The sequence below is a fragment of the Lissotriton vulgaris genome, chromosome 4_1, assembly GCF_964263255.1.
Source record: "Lissotriton vulgaris chromosome 4_1, aLisVul1.2, whole genome shotgun sequence".
Lineage (NCBI taxonomy): Eukaryota > Metazoa > Chordata > Amphibia > Caudata > Salamandridae > Lissotriton > Lissotriton vulgaris.
In genome coordinates, this window is record NC_141691.1 from 1,480,400,472 (window position 1) to 1,480,418,126 (window position 17,655).

Consider the following 17,655-nt stretch of genomic DNA (forward strand, 5'->3'; position numbering starts at 1 on the left):
AACAGAAAAATCTAAGGGTTTTTACAGATGTGGCAGCTGTGGAATGTGTAGATGGGCCAACCATGGCGTTAAGACTTTCAGTGGTTTCCACAAACAACAATTCACCATTAACACTAACATCAACTGCAACACCAGATATGTGGTATACATCATCAAGTGCACGTGCCACAGCCTATATGTGGGCAGTTCAATCAGACCCCTGAGGGAACGAATCAGGGAACATGCACAGGCCATTCTCCAACAAGATGCACGCTACCCCATGGAAACTCACATGGCCACCTGCCCTTCACAAGGAACGACAAAGCATTTCAGTTTCTTTGGCATTGATGTAACAGAGGCGAATGTGAGGGGTGGCAATCGAGAACTGAGACTAAGACGCCAGGAAGCCACCTGGATCATGCGTCTTCACTCAGTAAAGTACGGACAGAACACAGATGATGAGCTTCACTACTTGTTAGGACCATGAACCATGATATGTGTTGCCATGTGTTTTTCTAACATTTTTATCCATCGTGTCTTTCCCGGATTTAAGAAGGTCTCACTTGAGCTAAATCTGTGTTTTTTTTCTGTTTTTTCACTGATTACATCTAGATCTTAGGTACATGGATAAAACACTGTAAATCCCAAAAATTGGGGATAATATACTACACAGATTGTATAACATATGTTTTCAGATACAAACGTAAATCACTGTTATTGAACCTTTTAAGCTTTCTTACCTACTTTCAACTTTCCTTTCGCTTCTCTCTCCATTCCTTACTCTTTTTGCAACTGAAACACACTGCGCTTTTGTGCTTTTTTCTCTTTTCTTCCACACCCTAATCTGGTCTCTCGCTATAACAGCTATTAGGTCATTCTTGAATTTAGGTTACAACTTTTTTTCGTCATTGTACGACCCCTCAGTTTCAATACACCCTTTTAGAGGACATACCCGTCTTTTGATTAATTCTTAGGACTCTATTTTTAAACCACCCCGGTTTAATCGTTCTATTTACATTATCTGCATATTTACATTACGAGTACCTTGTTCAAGAACGCATTCGCCTCTTGAGCAAGTCTTTTTTCCTTTTCGAGCCACCACCTACATTGACCTTACAGTCATGAGCGTTGTAGTTGTTTTTTACGCAATGCACGCTGGGCTATAAATTATGAGTTCACTAAGAGCGAAAGTGTTTCCCACATCCGGCGAACCACGATCGCTACTCATCGGCATTCAGGTAAGAGAAATGACTGAACGTACTTCCCTTCTCATTTTGTCCTTGCTGCCATGATTACCCTTCTTTTAAAATACTATTCTTTTCCCGCTTCTCTCCTTACATACAGCCGCTTTTTGCTTCAATAGAAGGCATTACCCGCCTCTATTCAACACGAGCTGTTTACCCTACAGCCTTCGCCACTTAACGCACCTTTGTGCTTAAACTTGGTTTGAACACCCGACTAGGACCGGGTTTGAAATATCACCGGTTCCCCAGTGAGTTTAGACTCTTTTGTTTCCATTATTTTTATTCTTTTGGGACAAGTTGCGATTCCCACGTACGGTCTGTGTACCCTTTATTCATGTCCTTGGACTATCGTAAAACCGCTATTTTTCCTTCTTTACCTACAGATACCACGTTTTCCACATGTATTCAGGTATCGTTTATTTTTCCCTTTTATAAAATAAACCCCAGCCAATTTTCCCTTGTCACATTATTTTCGGCTCTATTTGTGCACTTACAATACCTGCTTTCTGCTCTTACTGGTCTTTTTCTTTGCCCTGTACACAGCAGGCATTCTTCATTTGTTTAAATCTACACTGTGACTTTCCAGGATATGTTTTTACAAATCGCTAGTATAACCACTTTTTCTCTAGCTGTTTCAATTACAGCATAGATGTTGGCCCAGTGGGTGTTTGCTCATTTTTCTTTCCACCAGGCGAAACAGATGAGGAAACGCACCTAAAATATACAGTTATTACATATTTGTAGACTACCATGTCTGTTGTTTTCCTTTACAGAGCGTATATATTGTTTCTCTTTTTTTCCCAAGGTACCAGGGCTCGCCTCCAACGCGCTTCCTTGTGTCTATGTTTCAGCGCAGCTATTACAGTAATGCCGTTTTTAAGGCGTGGTGTTTCGTCACTGGGACTCGCATCACTCCACTCACTTGTTTATGCGCTATTTGACCCCATTTGTCCTCTTTTTTTACAGGTAGTCATTAAAAACCCATGTAATTATTTAGTCACTTTACGATGTTTTCTTTTGTTTCCTCCTGTGTTTTCTTTCCTCATTTCTTGTTCAGTACAATCACTATTGTCATCCTCATGAATCGATACTCACCACTATGTGGGTACATAAAAAAAAATTTAATCTCACAACAGGTGTCTCATCACAGAGCTAAAAGTCACTTCATTTGCCCTTCCTCACCGTTCCCAATGGTTTCCACACACACTAGTTGTCCCTTCTCCACCACCAACATTTATTTCTCCCCTTGTGTTATGTTGCATTGTGTTTTTTCGCATTATTATTGTATCATTCCCCTCCCTTTTCTTATGTCACCCCCAGCCCTGAAGAGTCGCGGGTTAACACCCGATCTGTCGAAACACATGTCGGCTAGTTTCTTTCTCCGTGGGTCTCCTTTGGTAGGAGGACCATCCACATATCCATTAAAACAAGATAGAAAGAACACTCGTGTGCGATCTTATCCTTAACACCAAACTGTGATCACTCATATCATTACATGTGTTGTGTGCTTTTGACTTTGTTTTCTACGTATCAGAAGGGTGAGTTTCCCCACCCTTTGGTCTCAAAGTCTTGGGTTTCCTCTGAACAAGTAGCACCAACCAGTATCACCACTTCTCGATTACTCAACCACTACCTGTTGTGCGCCATTTATTTCTGAACACTCAAAACCCATCGCTGAATTCTAACCTTCTCCATGAGCACTTCTGCACAGTCTTGTACAAGTTACATGGCATTTAATGTAACACAGTGCTTTTGTTTTGACCTTTTAATCAAATATATGGAAAATGATATCCTGGTTACTTGTCTCCCTTCCTCCTTTATTTCCCCTTTCCTTGCAAAATGCTATGTGGCGTAATCTTTTATAATTGTCAACTAAATAATACCTGTTAAGACATTGTTGTACGCTATATACTATCCACCCTGGTCTCAACTGGGTTTATGGTTATCCTCCTGGAGAGTGTTAACCTACCACAATATATCTGAAGCCTGAACTGCGCATGTTAGGCTGGCGTGAGCAAAAACACTGGGTGAAACTAACATGCGCAGTTCATTTACCTGCTCCTGGTTGTTACAATCATTATGGTTTGACTTTCACCTGGCTTTTATTTTCTTCTGTTGTGCCCAGTCCCGGGGGAACTACAACGACCGGCCTGCCTCCTGTTCCTGAACGGCTGCCAAATAACCCAATAGCACCTGGAGGCGCTACAAAAGCACACGCTGACTCCTGCAGCCCGGTTTTGACTTTCACCTGGCTTTTGTTTTCTGCTGCGCCCGGTCCCAGAGGGGACTACAACGACCGGCCTGTCTCCTGTTCCTGAACGGCCACCACGTAACCCAATAGTGCCTGAAGGCGCTACAAAAGCACATGCTGACTCCCGCAGCGCGGGTTTGACTTTCACATGGCTTTTGTTTTCTTCTGTTGTGCCCGGTCCCGGAGGGGACTACAACGACCAGCCTGCCTCCTGTTCCTGAACGGCTGCCACGTAACCCAATAGCACCTGGAGGCGCTATAAAAGCACACACTGCCGCCCGCAACGCGAGACGCACGTACGGACGAAGCCCAGACCAAGGGCGGGCCCGTCCGAGACCAATCGAGGCTGGGCTGGGCCATATCACCAACATCTCAACTGGCAATGCACTTCCTCCTACGGGCATTTTAAAGGTACAGTGCCATAAACAAATATTATTATAGCCTGTAAGGTCAGGCCAGTATGAGTAATGAGGCCTGGAAATGGGCAGGGGGTCGTGGGGACATTGGATGCATTTTTACTAAGTGCCGAGTTGTTACTTATGCACCAAATTGAACTAACGGAGCGGAGACTTTCCCTTGAACCTGTAATAAATATTGATAATTGATCTGACCCTATGGCCCTGGCTACTGTTGCCCCTGCTCCATATTCAACTTTGGAAGACCCTGCACCCCAAAACAACTGTTTACCCATAACAGACCAAGACCTTGGAATTATGGAAACTCACACAATACGGAAAAGTGCTGATACTCTGAGCTCATTGATCAAGCCAAACTTGGTCCCCTGGGGTCAAAAAGCCAAATCCAAAACTAATCATGTGAACAGTTCCACACCACCCCCAAAGAAAAGAAAGGGCCAAGCCGCGGGTAAACAACACCTTCCACCACCCAAGCTTCGCAGGAATAAATCTACTGACAAAGAGCTCACCCATGAGTCAAATATAGCCAATGTTGAGACTGTTTCGAGGGTGTCAATTTACATAGAGGATGACTTTTGGAAAAAGGTCGAAACTACGGTAGCAGTTCTTCTAGATCCATTAATTCAAAGGCTCTCGGCTATTGAAACTAGATTGTTGGTCATCGAAAGATCTAGGACAAATAGTAATCAAAATATGGCTGAATGTATTCGGGGTAGAGTAATGTTATGAATACGAATATGGATAAAAATACACCTGCTAATACTATGGATAACCAGAAAAGTAGTTATCCACTAGAGGGGGGGCCTGTAACAGCATAGAGTGGAAAACTCTTTACATGTAAATGATTTGGCCCTCACTCATGCCCGGGTAGTAAATGTTCCAAGTGGTAACCATTCAAGGAACGAAAGACATCATATCCCAAGTTTAATTGGAGGAAATCTAAAAACCTTTGAGGGTGCTCACACAAACCTCCATTTACCTCATGATTCTACCCCCTACACTGTTATATTAGCTAATGTTCCTCCATTGCCGCCTGGCTCTTTCGAGCACTGGTCCTCATTGAGGAACAAGTCACTTCATTTTTTGAGTGAGAAGACTGGGATGGATGACTTATTGTTCACTGAATTTCAAATGGTACGCCGGATTGGGTGGGCTGGGGGAATCCACCAAAAAATTACCAGGGGACTGTATTGATTTATCTTTTAGCTCCCCGGGCTTAGTTAAAACTTTTTTGGAAAGGTCTGGTCCTTGTCCTCAAGGAGAGTCTCCATTCTACCATTGGGTTTTTTCTACCAGCCACTGAGAGATCTGGGGACTGACATAGAAAGGGCGAGACCCAGACAAATTAATCAACACCCTATGTACCCCCCATGTTATCACCCAAATCGGTATGAGCCATTGAGTGGCCTTGACTGGTATTAGACTTGAGTGGTCTGGAGAAACTGGAAATTACAAATAGCAACCGTAAGATAGCTCCTGATCCCCTTAATGGTTCAGCGGCTTGTTTACATGCAACTGATCAAGTAGATATTTTATATCCATCACATTCGCCCTTAGTAGGGGGTGAGAGACTCAATGGGGATTCAAGTATTTTTTTAACAATACCGCCCAATGCTGACACTGGCGGTGGGGAGGCAGATGTCCTTACTCAAAAGGCATATGTACAAAGAATGGTCTCATGGAACATCGCAGCATTAGATCAAGAATCTTAGATGAGGCCTGGTTATCATATGCTAAGATGTTTGACATTATTTGCCTCCAAGAAACATGGAGCAGGGATGAGGTAGTTATTGGTGGTTTCTGTTCATTTAATGTCCAGGCAATCCCATGTTTCGCAGGGAGGGCAAAGGGTGGCTTAGTGACCCTGATCTCTGTAAAATATGGATTGATAAAGATAGAGAATATTGTGGTCTCTCCTTGGTTTCAGATTATTTTAATTTCAAATCTAACTGATGTCCCAATATTACTGATCAATTGGTATTATAACATCTTTGACCATAATGATTGTGGGGTCATTAATAGTCTAAAAGAGGAGATCAATAAGGCTGTGGTTAAATGCTTACCTGTATGCATAATTTGTCTAGGGGATTTTAATTGTACTTTATGTCAGTATAGTACGCACATGGTGTGTGGGGTGCTAGACACTGAAAATCAATCTCTCTCCCATTTTAAACATACTGTGCAAGGTGAAGCCCTAAATGATAATATTGTAATCAATTATTTATGTTGTTTTGATACACTGGTCAGCACTCCACTTAAACAGTTTTCAACATTTCAGGAGAGGGGTAGGGTAAATACTATAGATTTCATACTGATTTTTAGGACATTTGCCCACTTGGTGGATAACTTCGTGGTGGAACCACCAGTGATCATAACCCTCTGGTAGCCAGCTTGCAAATAAAGGCATTGAAGGGTAATAGTGATGATTACCCTTTGAATTATAACCCTAACCGGGGGGTGAGATTAAAATGGAGTAAAATAAATCCTGTTAAATTTGAAGAGATTATCGTGAGATCTAATATTGACCAGGTTATGACATGTTTATCTGGCGTTTCTAATCCGGAGGTGATCATACAGAGCTTCGAAGAAATTTGTAAAGAAGTGGCTATTAATCTGACTAGCTCTTTGAAGAAAAAAGAATTACAGGACATAAAATAGTTTAATGCTGCGTGCTCTAAGACCAAAAAAGACCTTAAAAAGGCCTTGCATATGGTTCCCCGTGCTGGGGATTTAATTAGGAAAGCAAGACAAACCTATAAACAAGTAATTGGGCAGAGAAAGGACGAGTTAAGAAAACTCGCATAGGGAGATTTGGAGAGAGATAGTGCCCTTTTGGATTCTAGAGGTTTCTGGGAAGTTATAAATCGCTCCCATTTTACAAATGAGGCTAGGAACATGGAATTGTTAATAACAGGGGATGCCTGGATAACTAATTTCTCTAAGATATTTAATCCTAAAGGTGTATCATTGCACGACCAAAATGAAGACATAGCTGTTAATCTTGTAACTGCGAACCAACTTAGGTTATCCATTTCTATTGGTGAGGTTGAAGATGCACTGTTGAAGGGTATTTCTGTAAAAGCTCCAGGGCCAGACAATGTCCCTTTGGATATGTTTAAAGGTAACCCACTATTATGGGCACAGTTGCTGGCAAATGTTTTTAAATCAATAATAGTGGGCCGCATTCCTGTCTCATGGAAAGAGGCCGTGGTGGTCCCGATATACAAGAAGGGTAGCAGGAATGATCCTGTCTGCTACAGGCCCATCTCCTTAATTGATGCGACATGCATTTTGTTATGTGCTTGAAAAATATTAACATCTGCAGACCCACTAGACAGCACAATATCACATAAATCCTTTCACTTTGAAGTAAGAGAAAGAAAAATAAACACAAAGCTCCCAGGAAGACAAAGCCTGAAATGTTACCTCTGTCTTTGATTGCACAGCATACGTCACAAGATAGAAACAAAATTTAAAGGCCTGTTTACAGAAAGTGAGTTTGTGAAAGAATACAATAAACAAGGTTTGGGCAATGGGAGGGACGCACTTTAGCTAGACAGCCTAAAGCAAATAAAAACAACAAATAGTAAGTTAGAAAATGTGAGTTATAAACTAGAAAGCCAATGGGTGGAATCCATTCTTAGGCCAACTTTCTGAATGTCCCCAAAATGTCTTTAGCAAACCAGACAGGTGTGCTGTCTGGTAGGCTGCAACCTAAAATGGCCACAGCACTGGGGAAGAACCACCTCAGCAGCTAAAGGGTTAATATCACAGTCAGTATTGGTATTATCATTATAGGTTGTTAGAGGTAAAGATGGAATGGTACCCTGCCCTAAGTGCAACTCGATATTGATGCAATACAGACTTTAACGATTTTGAGTATTTTCATATCCCACCTCCAGAGCCACTTTCCAAACAAAAGCACATTTGAATCCATCTTCAATTGCAATCCCTTAACACCTTATGTATAGTATCAATCCCTTGAAGAATCCCTACAGAAATGTCAGGGGTATAAGTATAACCCTCATGAATAATTACTCCGCAAATGCCTATCTCAGCAAATAAGCCAAAAGCTATAGGCATTCTATTCTATAATATTACAGTTCATTGTGCCACTAGCTGGGTATTTATCAGTTCAGGAGCACTGGCGACTGGATTGCCACCTCATCCAATACTGTATTAACTCAAAAAATACATGAAGAGATAGGCCTATTCTATAGCTTGGTAGTGGGATGGAGAATCATGCATTTTCAGAAATGTCTCTTTTCTTTCTCCCACATAAGAAAGGAGGAGATGTGACAAAATGTCTGATGGTGGGCACAACATATGCTGGGTAGCCAGATCTAGACTAGTCTTTCTGTAGCCACACATGGCCAGTGGACACAAATATAGTACATTCCCATTTGATCAGAGACACCACTTAGGTAAATAGCACACTAAATGCAAAGATAGTTATTAGGGTCTCAAACTTGGGGAACAAGATGATAAACCATTGGGGTAGTTTGCGTAAGGAAGTCTTGCGAAGTTGCGGCATATAATGCATTTCATTAAGATGCTGGCATTTCCTTCACAAATCAGTTAATGAGTAGCTGAGGCTAAGTGGAGAGCAGGAGACAGAAGTTCTTTGATGAGCAAAGGTTTTGTCAAATCATCAAGGGTAACACATGCGGTGTAATTATTCCATTCAGGGATCAAGGGCACATGCAGGTTTAAATCAGCTAATTGCTCCTCCAAAAATAAGGGAAAAGAAATCATAAACATGCCCCTATTGGAGTCAGTGGAAAACATTGTCATTGTAAAGTGGTCACTTACTTTTGAAGAGCCCACTGAAGACACTCAGCAAATAAATTATTCTAGACCACTGCTCACGCCCTCCTGGCACAGCAAAACAATGAACAAACCAAATAAGCTGGATGCAATGAGGGCTGGCCAGATCCACTAAGGGGTAAAGTATTTGGAAAGGCTCTCACTGTCGAGATAACATACCGTAACCATGGCCAAGAGACTGCATGCATGCTGTGTACATGCAGGGGAAGGAGCTCTGTCAGAGGGTCAAGTGTCTCTACACTTTGCTTCCTGCCTGCAGCTTGATGCATGGATCCACATAGGCCGTGCACAGAATTTGACAACAGCATCAGTGAAGAGCATGACTTGAAATGGGCCTCACCACAGGGGTGGAAGCAACATCTTATGCTGATAGATCTTCATGTAAATAAATGCAGTCACCGGTCTGTAGATCGTGGCAGACTACAGTTGGACTAGTGGGAAGTACAGCTTGAACTTGAAAACGGAAGTCACCGAGACAGGGAATGCATTGTTTACAATGCTCTTAGAGTAATATTGTCACACAGCTGCAAATCAAGTAAAGCTGGAGGCGCAGAAGGAATAGAAGGAAGAATCATCAGTCTGCCAATCTCATATGGGCTTAGTTTAATCTTTTAGCTGCAATGTCTTTCCTTGACATTAATGCTAAGGGTAAGGGTTCTGACCATTTGAGTCCTCTCTCCTCACATATTTTAGAATATTTTGGTTTCAGTGTTCCATTAAATTGCTCATTCTCACAATTCCCCGAGGTCTCAGGGAGATAGGCGCATTCAAAAAAGTGTTGGATCCCTTAAACTGTGCAGTTTCTGAACCACAAAAGTCACAAAATGAGTTATTTTGGCACTTCTGCTCTTGGGTTGAATTCAAACATGGGGAACAGGTCTTGGATGAATCTCTTGGCTATAATAGTAGCATCATCATGGGTGCAGGGGTATGTTTCCACTCATTTAAAAAACATACAAACCAGTATAGCATATGAGTAGTCTTGAGGTATTTGGATAAAGTCCAAATGTAGATAAATGGTCCCCAATGAGCAGGGTGAGAAGCTGGGGTAGTCTTATTAGATATAACAACCATTAATTCATTACAATGGATTATCTGCCTCCACCCTTGAAGTCAACAAACCAAGACATGAACAGCCTTCACAAATGCAGACATGCTTGGTGTGCCCCTCCGTGTACCAGAAATATTTCTGAACCTTAGCATTAGGTTGTGACTTGAATTCTCATTCTGCATCCTTTCCCTTAGTTACCTGTTGCCTACTACTCAGTCAGTATGGATACGATGTTGTTCGAATGCTGGAGTGCTTGGTGAGGTAATGGAATGCTGGAGTGCCTCTTGTGGTTGGGAGAGTGTCAGTTGGGGTGTATGGGCTGAGCAGCAATGAGGCTGCTCCTGGTGTGACTGAGATTCCTACCTACAATTTATCATCTGTATATCTTGCTTTCCTTTGTGGGACGCTGTTTCTTGGACCTGGCCGGCGCTGCTTGTGCTTAAGGGCTGCCTATACCTACGACTTGCGGAACCCGCTCCGCGGGTCCCGCTTCGGATTCTCCTCACCTTCACCGCCTGCTTGTGGTTTCCTGCCTGGCTGCTCTGTGGGGGCGTGTGAGGCTTCAGGGCTGCGAGCGCGAACCGGGACTCACCTTCCCAGGAGTCCCGGTCCCGGAGGCTGAGTCACCTGGCCCCGCTCTCCCTGAACGCCCCGCCCCCACCTTCTTCCAACTCAAAAGGCGCCTGGACCTTTCCTTTGTGGGACGCTGTTTCTTGGACCTGGCCGGCGCTGCTTGTGCTTAAGGGCTGCCTATACCTACGACTTGCGGAACCCGCTCCGCGGGTCCCGCTTCGGATTCTCCTCACCTTCACCGCCTGCTTGTGGTTTCCTGCCTGGCTGCTCTGTGGGGGCGTGTGAGGCTTCAGGGCTGCGAGCGCGAACCGGGACTCACCTTCCCAGGAGTCCCGGTCCCGGAGGCTGAGTCACCTGGCCCCGCTCTCCCTGAACGCCCCGCCCCCACCTTCTCACAACACGGCCCATTGGTCTCTGCCCCATAAATATCGGAGAGTGACGCTGCGCGGGAGCGCGCGGGAGCGTCCGGGGCTAAGACCGGGCAAAGAGCGGGCCGTTTGAGGCCGTTCGAGGACTGAGAGGACTGGACTGGCCCACCCCTTTTGGCTCGATATTTTTGGGAGCTAAATCAATAACTGAGGGGAAATAGACCTACCTTCGTCACAGTGCCCTTAGCGCTATGAATTCAAGGGTTACCCGTAGCAAGACATCTAAAGGTGGGTCACAAATCAGTGGCCCCATGGATGACTTTATAACCCGCACCAACATAGCCATAGACGAAGAGATATCTAAACTCCAAACCCGGGTCTCGCTAGAACTAGAAGCCGCCAGAAGAGTGTCCCAAGTAATTGCACTTTCCAAGAAATCCTCTTTAGGCCACATAGCCACTTCTGTCACCCCTGAGCGCCCAGCCCGCCCACATTGTATAGTCACTCAGGTCGATGTTCACCATTCGCCGACCCCGGCTACTCTCCAACTTGCCTCAGGTAGTAAGGATGAGGTAACTCCATCGATACCACTTAGTGAGCACAACCCTGTCCCCATTGTATCTCTCCCGATAAATCTGTCTAATAATATCTCCAGTGTCAAGCAACCTAAGAGGAAACGCAATTCTCGCTCAGCTTATTTCCGCAAGAAAGCGAAAATTGCTGTTCCCAAAGATCTGCCAATGACCAACATCACAGCACTTAATGCTGGAGCAGAGTATACCCTTAATACTCAGTCATGTAGTGAGGGACAGGGAAAAAATCCATCCATTCCCTTCCTTAATACCCCAGCAGGTGAGGACCCTGAAGTAGACGGGTCAACCAATAATAACAAAGAATTTATAGAGGTGGTTTGGGACACACTCAAAAAACTTTTGTCACCTCTAGATCTAAGACTATCAAGGATAGAAAATAACTTGTTAGAAATGGAGAAGAGCATTATTGCTCTGGCCACTCTTGGGTTGAAAAGTCTTGAAAACCAGGGCATTATTGCAGCTGACCCAACGCCACAACCTACCGCACCCCAAACCAATCAAGCTTCCTCTTCAGTACCTCCCCCAACAAAACCTGTCCCTAAACCAAGGACAGTTACGGTGGAGCAAGCTCGTGTTAAACCAAAGGCCCCCCCCACGAGGCTCCACACGTAACCCGCAACATTCTAAACACGAAACACTAAATAGACCGATTCCCAGTGAAACCCAGGTTCCTCCAGTTAAAGACAATTTTAGAGGTGGCTATATTGACCTTCCCCCAGAGGCAAACGACTATGTGGTTGTTTTGACGGGTGTTCCCACGATAGGTAATGGCCAATTTGAAAACCACTGGTCGCTGAAAAATAAAATAATGCACTGGTTAAATGTCAACAGACCAATCCCCAATGGTAGAAGAAGTCGCGTACTGATGGTTCGCAGAACTCCCTGGGTAGGGCCAACGCTGAAATCCAGTCCGGGGGACTGTATAGTAGTGACCTTCGAAGATCCACACACGGCGCACCACATCTGCACTTGGCCCAGTAATGATGACTCTTTAGTCATACCTAAACCACTATCCTTTTTTTATCCTCCCCGACCAAGTCGTAACCAGGGGGATAATTGGTCATTGGTCCAACACCACCAATGGCCGAATAAGTCCCGGGGCCACAAGGAGACCCTCCTACATTGGAATGGTCTCTCTACCTATAATAGATTCGGGAGCTTAGAGGAGGTGGATTGACTCCCTGCGCAACCAGACAAACAACCCCGAAGGGAAATCTTAACATCGCAAAGGCATCATTCTATTGATTGCCCCGCCCCTGAGCCTGTAACAAGCCGAGTAGGACGATCCGACAACGCAAGGGTTGATGGGGAGCCATCCATATTCGACATAACAGTAAATCGTAGCAGGGAAGATTGGTTAAATTTGCCCCACATGACCCCCCCTGCATCGACTTCTATTGAACAATCGGGTCCTACCTGCTTTGCCCCCTATGTGACCTCTAATCTCCAGCAATTCGAGCCACTTGTGAGGTCTTCAAAACTTGTGGGCGCGATTGTTTCTCCTATGCCAATTGCCTCCACCAAGGTTTCTCCACCCGGTGACTCTGTTTTAAAAATTCTATGTTGGAATGTGGCTGGTCTCGGTCGCAACTTTGACATCCCCGAATGGAATGACTTTCTGGAACCCTATCACATCTGCCTTTTTCAGGAAACCTGGTGTTTGGAGCCAAGACACCGAGTGGGATTCTCCACCTTTTTTATCCCCGCCGCCCAGGAACAAGGATCCAAAGGTCGCCCGTCAGGTGGCCTTATTATATGGATTAGTATTGCTCTAGGCTTTAGGGTAAAAGAAAGAAACACCCAGTCACCTGATCTCCAGTGGCTAACGATAACCCACAAAGGGGGAAGAAGTATGGAAGTCTTCAATATCTACCTGAGGGGTGCTAAAGTTGGTGTATCCCATCTACCTTCCACAGGCCTAAACCGCAACTTGGCTGCCTGCAATGCGGACTCTCATGTAATGCTTGCAGGCGACTTCAATTGCTGTTTTGAGCCCCTGGCCAGAGAAGATATCTTGGACACTTTTGAGGAGGACACCAGGAGAGGTATTCCTATTCTGAATCTTGACTCGATCCCCAAATGGTCGCAAAACGCAATAGAGATTAATGCTCTTTGCATGGAGCACAATTTGCGACCGACAAATGGCCGATCCAAATCTGACCATATGGGTGCTCACACTTACAACAGACCAGACCATACATCTAGGATTGATTACATCATGCTTAACTACAACCTCTGGCAACACCACCTAGATATGGAGGTTATAGTGTCGGTTGATAGCGATCACAACCCTTTATCGCTAACTATTTCATCTCCTTGGCAAGCTGGAAGTCAAGGCCCACCCGGTCATAAGTGGAAATCCTCCCATGAATTAGCCCCCACAAACTGTAGCAGGCGCTTGAAGTGGGCAAAAGTCTTAGCCGATGACACAAGGATGGCCCAAGCCGGGACTATTTTGGAAGAGGTGGAGCCTCGGTTGAACACTTTAAGTCTAACTGATAATAAGACCCTACCTCTATTCACTGAGACTGTATCGGCACTGAGCGATTTATTTATTGTTCCCCAAACCACTCGTAGGGGTCCCTCGAAAATCTTGCCTAAACAGTCAGATAAGTGGTATACTGCAAAATGTCGTGAAGCTAAGAAGGAACTTGTTGTCACATTAAAGTCCAAAGATGTAGTTGATATTAGGGTTGCTAGAAAATTTTACAAAAAAACCATATCTGAAGCCAAGCAGGTTTATGATTTTAACTTTTGGGGAGATCTAGTAGAGGCAAGCATTAGGAAGGACGCCAAGAGGTTCTGGGACTTATTAAGATCTAGGGAAAAGCCCATTGACCGGCAGCTAACTTGTAGCATTCCAGGGGGCGTATGGTTTGACCATTTTTCACAACTGTATTCCGCTCCTCCAGGCCCACCCCAGTTAGCTTGCCCACCCATGGGTTTATTGCCTAATCTTATAACTAACCTCCCGTGCTATGATGGTCTATTTACCAGCTTAGAAGTAGAGAGAGCAATCCAATGTATTGTCTCGAACAAAGCAGCAGGTCCTGACGGAATTCCAGGAGACCTAATCAAGAATTATCCATCTTCTTGGAGTAGATTAATTGCCTCGCTTTTGAATGAAGTGATGTTGGGTGGAGTCTTTCCTGACTCATGGAGGGGCGCTGAGGTCGTACCTATTTTTAAAAAAGGTTCTAGGGACGACCCAGCGAACTACCGTCCAATTAGTTTATTGGACTCTTCTCAAAAGGTAGCAGGGAAGGTAGTATTGGGCAGGATCATCGAGTGGGCAGATGGAAACCACATCCTGTCAGATCTTCAAGCGGGCTTCAGAACAGGAACAGGCACAATCGAGCAGACGTTCCGCCTTCTAATGATTTATTGGAAAGTGGTGGTGCTTGGAGGGCGCAGTTTGTACTTAGTCTTTATTGACTTGCGGACTGCCTTCGACCTGGTACCACGCGCACTCTTATGGAACGTCCTCGATGGGTTAGGCCTCCCTCCCTATTTGTTGTCGCTGCTTGTAAAATTTCATGATAGGAATTTCGCCCAAATTAGATGGGGTGCACAGGGAGAGAAAACATCTCGTATCCCCGTTGACAGAGGCGTTCGCCAGGGGTGTGTGCTTGCCCCCACTCTGTTTTCTCTTTACATTAACGGAGTGGTGGAGCATCTTCTCCAACAACCATCAGATGCACCCACCCTGGCTGGAAGGAAAATCCCAACGCTCTTGTTCGCGGACGATACCCTCTTAATTTCGAAATCACCAATGGGCATCCAATCGTTGCTTTCCAGCTTCAAAGCCTTCTGTGATGGAAGGGGTTTGGCTATAAACATAGGCAAAACTAAGTTTTTAGTCCTTAACCCGCCCAAAAAATCTGTCTACCCCCCGGTCCTAGATTCTGTCCCACTTGATCGCGTTAAAGAATTTGATTACCTGGGTATACGCATCAGTGACACCATGAGCTGGAAGGCACACCACCAAAAAGTGTTCCTTACTCATAAAAGGGTGGCAGGTGCCTTGCTCAAGGAACAGCGAGCCTCATCATCAAAACCTATTGGGGCTCCCCTAGATATTTATAGGGCAAGGGTTGTAAGCGCGGCACTTTACGGTGCTGAGCTGTGGGGCACTCATAGAGTTGATACTCTGGCCCACCTTGAGAACAACTTCCATAAAGACCTAATGGGGTTGCCCCACAGCACGCCAACAATCCCATTGCTGCTAGACGCAGGTACTCGGGCAATCTGCGATCAAGCGAAACTACGCCCACTTCTGTTATGGTCCAGAATCTGGAATGTGCAGGAATTAAGAAGTTATGCAGAAGCTTTGAATGACATTATGTCACTACCGGGTTCACATAAGATCATCTGGCTTAGGGAGGTCAAAAAGCTGCTCCACAAACTAGGCCTAGGAAAGGCTTGGGCCAATAAATCTGCACCCCCGAAACAGCAGCTAAAGAAGGCTTATTGGGCATGGGTAGACAATGAGAGAGCCCGAAGTACAAATCATTGTAAATCTGTAGTTTTGTTTCTGTCGGTCAAAGAGTCACCGTTAAGGGAACCTTATCTAGACACCATTCAGAGCTCATGGGACAGATCACTGTACATTAAGTTTAGGGTGGGGGTGCTTCCATTATGTGAGTTCACGTCCACTTGGAGACCGCCCGCTCAAACTGTACCTTATTGCCCCTTTTGTGAGCTAAGGGTAGAGTCTGTGTCCCACATGTTGTTCGAGTGTAGTGTCTATGTAGCCCCGAGACGTAGGTGGTTGAAGCCCCTTTGCAGGTGTCTGGGAACCCGTTCTCACTTGGAAGCCCTGCGTATCTTACGTACAGATGCTAGACCCTTCTTTTCCACTTGTATGGCAAAATTCTTGGGCTGGGCCTGGCGTCTAAGAACTGCAAGAAAACTGTTAATCCAGTGACCGAGCCCCCCTACCCAATATGCTGTTTTGGATATGAAATGTTTTTACGTTGATGTTTGTTGCTAAAAATGTTTTTTAAAGATGTAAGAAATGCTTTTATGATATGTTTTTATCGAATAAAGCTATTACTACTACTGTATATCTTGTAACCAAGACTTAATAAATCCTATTTATGTAACCTACTGTATGACTACATTTGGACCTCGTTTGTTTTACAACACATTGCCATGGAAAGACCTAGGTCTCAGTGTCCACACTGAATTAACATATTCTCTGGGTAAAAATTAAGAATACCAGTTTCACATGAAGTTGATACACACAGGGCAAGAGTACACAACTGTATATTATAAAGTGCCCATACCTGTCCCAACATCTTTTTGCAAATATCTCACATTTTGTAATATCAAATAGGTCACATGAGCAGGACAGACAGGACCCCCTGAAATCTTCAGCATCAGGTCAAATAGACAGAGAGAGTCCCTTATGACTATCAGGGTTGTGGGGATTTATAATTTTAATGATGGGGACCCGTTTTGTAATTTCATGAAGTTATATTTATCCCCTAGGAAAAACTTAGCTGCGTATAACATTGTTTTCTAGAAATATTTGTGTGGGATACTTTTCCTGAATTTATCCACAAAGTTATACATTTCCCCCCACCCCCACAAAACATACCTTTAGTTAGATTTTTAACTCTTAATAATTGTAAGCTTTTTGACATCTGTGTGAATTTGGGAAGTAATTAAGCAACAAAAAGTTGTTTATCTACACCATTGTCTGTAAAACCAAATATATACAACAACATTACATTAAAACTATTTAAAATTACAATACATTAACCAAGAACTTCCTTTAAATACCTTCCCAGCTCGCAATTTACATTAAAAGAATTATGTGTTTTACAGTTGTAGAAGTGCTTCTCTTCTGTGTTGTATACCATACGTCACAAAAATCAGTTTTAAAATAAAGCACCATCCCTGATAAAAAACACATTATAATTTCACTGCATGACCTAAAAGTACATCGTCCATCACTGATAAATAAACCGCTGTTAGACTTGGCTTTTTCAGCGGGCTTACACCCGGACTTTTTGCTTTTCGGCTTCCTGTTTTTGATTTGATTTTGTTGGTTTTAGGGCTCTGGGCACTTTAGCACGGCTATTCAGCAGTGCTGAAGTGCATACGCTCTCCACGTCAATTGTGTTTAAGAATTGGTGTTTCCATGAATGGCATATTTGATTTACTAATAAATCCCTAGTAATGTGCACAAGTGTGCCTAGTACCTGTAAATCAAATGATACTAGTGGGACTGCAGCAATGATTGTGCCACTCACACAAGTAGCTTTTCAAAGGGTTCTCGGACCTGCAACTGCAGTGTCTGCGAGCAGTTTTACTGCCATGTCGACCTGGCACGGGGACCCACTTGA